The sequence below is a fragment of the Furipterus horrens genome, unplaced genomic scaffold (assembly GCF_987537825.1).
Source record: "Furipterus horrens unplaced genomic scaffold, mFurHor1.1.pri manual_scaffold_2, whole genome shotgun sequence".
Taxonomy (NCBI): domain Eukaryota; kingdom Metazoa; phylum Chordata; class Mammalia; order Chiroptera; family Furipteridae; genus Furipterus; species Furipterus horrens.
In genome coordinates, this window is record NW_028327172.1 from 16,830,550 (window position 1) to 16,833,920 (window position 3,371).

Sequence of the window (3,371 nt, forward strand, 5' to 3'; positions counted from 1 at the left end):
GGAGCACCCACAATGGTCCCAAGTACTAAGAGACTGAAAGTAACTGTTGACACCCAGCATGTAAAAGTATCTAAGAATTCATCCTAATACCAGTTTTTAATATGTTTGCAGTGAGGCGATACAGAGGCAATGTCTGGAGACACTTCAATTTTCAAAATGGGAGTGGGAGGACACGGGGGGTGGGGGGCAGCCATCTAGTGGGTAGAGGCCGGGGATGCTGCTAAACTTCCTACAAAGCATAGGATATCCCCCCCAAACAAAGAAATATCTGAGCCAAAATGCCAACTCTTCCACTGATAAGGAACCCTGCAATAACATTATGAGATTGTAATATTATTTTCCTTACGTTACAGATGAGAAAATTGGGGACTTTTGAGATTACAACTCTTGCCTGACATTATTGACTACTGAATGGCAGAGCAAGGTTAGGGCCACATGGTAGAGAGTGAGGAATGTGGATATAATCAATGAGATTCTCTAAAGTTCGACGTGTCAGTCTTTGGAGCTGTTGCTAAGCGATTATGTGTGTCAGGTGCTTGGTACCATTCCTGACACATAGTAAGCACTCCATAGATGTTCTTTGATGCTTTGAATGGCAGCTGGAGTTTCCAGTGATGTATCAGCTGTGAGCGGGGTCCCTTGAAGGAGGGAGAGAACAGGAACTAAGAGAAAGTCTGGGACTAGGGCAGTGTTCTGAGGCTGAGCTGGAGTGAAACTATGTGGAGTGTACACACACACACACACACACACACACACACAAGAGACCCACAGAGCCTGATGAGTGGATAAACATGTGGGTGTATGTCGGGGGGAAGTTTTGAAGATGACTCTGGTTTTGAACCTGAGGAACCAGTTTTCGCCTAACCACCATGAAGCGAATAGCTGCCGTCTTCAGATTTCTTACGCTTCCTTAAAGCAGGCAAAGCTGAGACCCAGAAAGGTAAAGCAAGTTCAAGTTCACACCATATTTTAAGATTTCCTTAGAAATGTAAAGAGAAGATAAATTTGACCTTTTTAAAGACACGATGACTAAATGTAGGAAAGATAAAGACAAAATGACAAATTCTTTGATATGCTTCCGGATAGTTTTAATATTTTTTTTTTTTACTATCTATTTGTATAGATGAAAGTAACTTTAACCTCTAGCCAGGCATGATGGCTGAATGAGACACCCAGAAAAACTTACCCAAAGAGTGAGGTTCTGTTTTCTTTGTCACATTTGCTGCATTATTAAGGGATAGCCAAAAATAAAAAAATACAAAAGAGGAAATGACCTGGTTGGCCAGCTAACAACATGTAAAAGAGAGGACCCAAGGTAACCAAAAGCTGGGTTTAATATATTTATTAATAATATAAAACAACACTAATACTTAATGAGTGCTCATTAGAAGCCAGCATCTGTTTCACATGCATTATTTCATTTCAATTATGATAACTGTGTAGGGTAGTTGTGACCAGTGATAGGTAAGGTCTTTGAGGCATAGAGAGGTTAAGTGACTTACCCAAGATCACACAGCTAGGAGAGAGTGGAGCCAATATTAAAACTTCAAGTATTGGACTCAAATGTCCAAGTTTTACCCATCATATGTTTGGCTAAAACTTAGTTCATACATTCTTTGTTTTCTTTTTGTACTTGACAAGATGTAAATGAGACTGGGTGCACAGTCATCATTTAGTTAAGCGCTACCTAAGGGTGACTATAGAATAGTTGTGAAGGAACAGCATGCCTCCTTCTCAGCTCTCATCTTTGACTTTTGCCCAACCCTATGTAACTTCCAAATGTAACTTGTACTTTTTCAGCTCTTCTGTCAAAAATCTGAATCCGGTACCTTCTCTATGAATTCTGAGTAGAGAATAGGGCCCTGAAGAAGAACAGCACTGTCCCTGCATTCATGCACAAGACATTCATGTGGAGGTAGAGGACTCCACACATTTGTTTTTTAAATAGACAATCAGATCATCACTGTGCACAAAATTAAAATGCGGGATAGGCATTGGACTACTGCTTGGCAAAGATGGCCTGTCTTAGACGATCAGAAAGATCAGTGTCTGCAAAGGAGGAAACACGTTAGGCCTAGGGCACAGTTGTTACCAAGGCCCTATTGTCACACAGGAGAAAGGCCTCAGATGAAAGAACTGCTGTGAGAAGGTTGGTGCCAGGAACAGTAGGGTTTTAGAAGTCAATCTAAGAAATTTTCATTGATTTCTGGTACAGTGAGATATGCCTTTGGGTGGCTCTTAATCTTATTTTTCCAAGGGACTGCTTTTCAAATGAATAGCTTTAGGGGCAGTTACCCAAAACAAAAACAAAACAGAACAAAGTACATAATTTTGCCCTGATTTTATCAGTTAATATTTCAGATGAAGACGAGAAGCTAGAGAACCCCAAACTCTTCCAGTAGCTTCATTTGTATCGGAAAGGCACATTTTTGACACTTCGATCAATCAGTGGGTGCCATGAATCTACATATTGTGTCACAAAAATCTGTCTTCTTGATTTTCCTTCTCTTTTTGTTCTTCTCGGGAAATTAATTCACGCCATTTCCATTTGAAATCCTGTAGCATTTGACTGCACAGGCACTTAGAGGCCCCCTTCTGTGACGCTTGGTTGATGGCATTGCCTGTCAGCAGCACCTGAAGGGATGAGAATCTGAATGGCCAGGTCCCTCGGGCCCAGGAAGTTACACATGAGAAAGGCCTTGACACAGGTCTGCAGGTCTGCAGGTCTGCACGTGGGGTCCTCCAAAATAGTCAACTTGGGAGAGTGAGGCTGGCGATTTGATTTTTAACCTTCTTTTCAGTGCTGTGTTTTGCTGTGAAAGGAACATTTTGGCAAAGGTTTGTAAGGTGTCATCAATTTCACTTTAGAATTTTGCTCTCTACAGAGGCTGTCCTTGGAAACTTAGGGAGCATTTTCCGCAGTCGCAGTCTGAGACAACTGATTTGTTTTATGAAAGGTTGAATAATGTCAATCACACCATTTTCTTGATCTGCGTGAAAGCACTTCTCTAAGCAGACATATTCTGATAAAAGCATAAAATTTAAGATTCCAAAGGGCCCTTCAGAGGCCATCAGTCTAGCAGGTCCCCGAGTTGATATCTTTCATGTCATTAAAATGAATAAATATACAGTAGCTCAAGAGAGCGTTTCCAACCTTTTTATTGCACCAGATATTTACACTTTAAAACATTACTAAATAAAAATAAGAAAGCAATTATACCTGTAAAAATATAGGAAAGAATCACTTCTTTTTCAACTCGTTAATAGCACAAAGCCGCTACATCACCCTTACTCATCGCATTTTCCTATAGTGGACGGATGGAAATTTAATTGGGGACAATGTGTGGGAACTGCTAATCTAATCTGAGCCT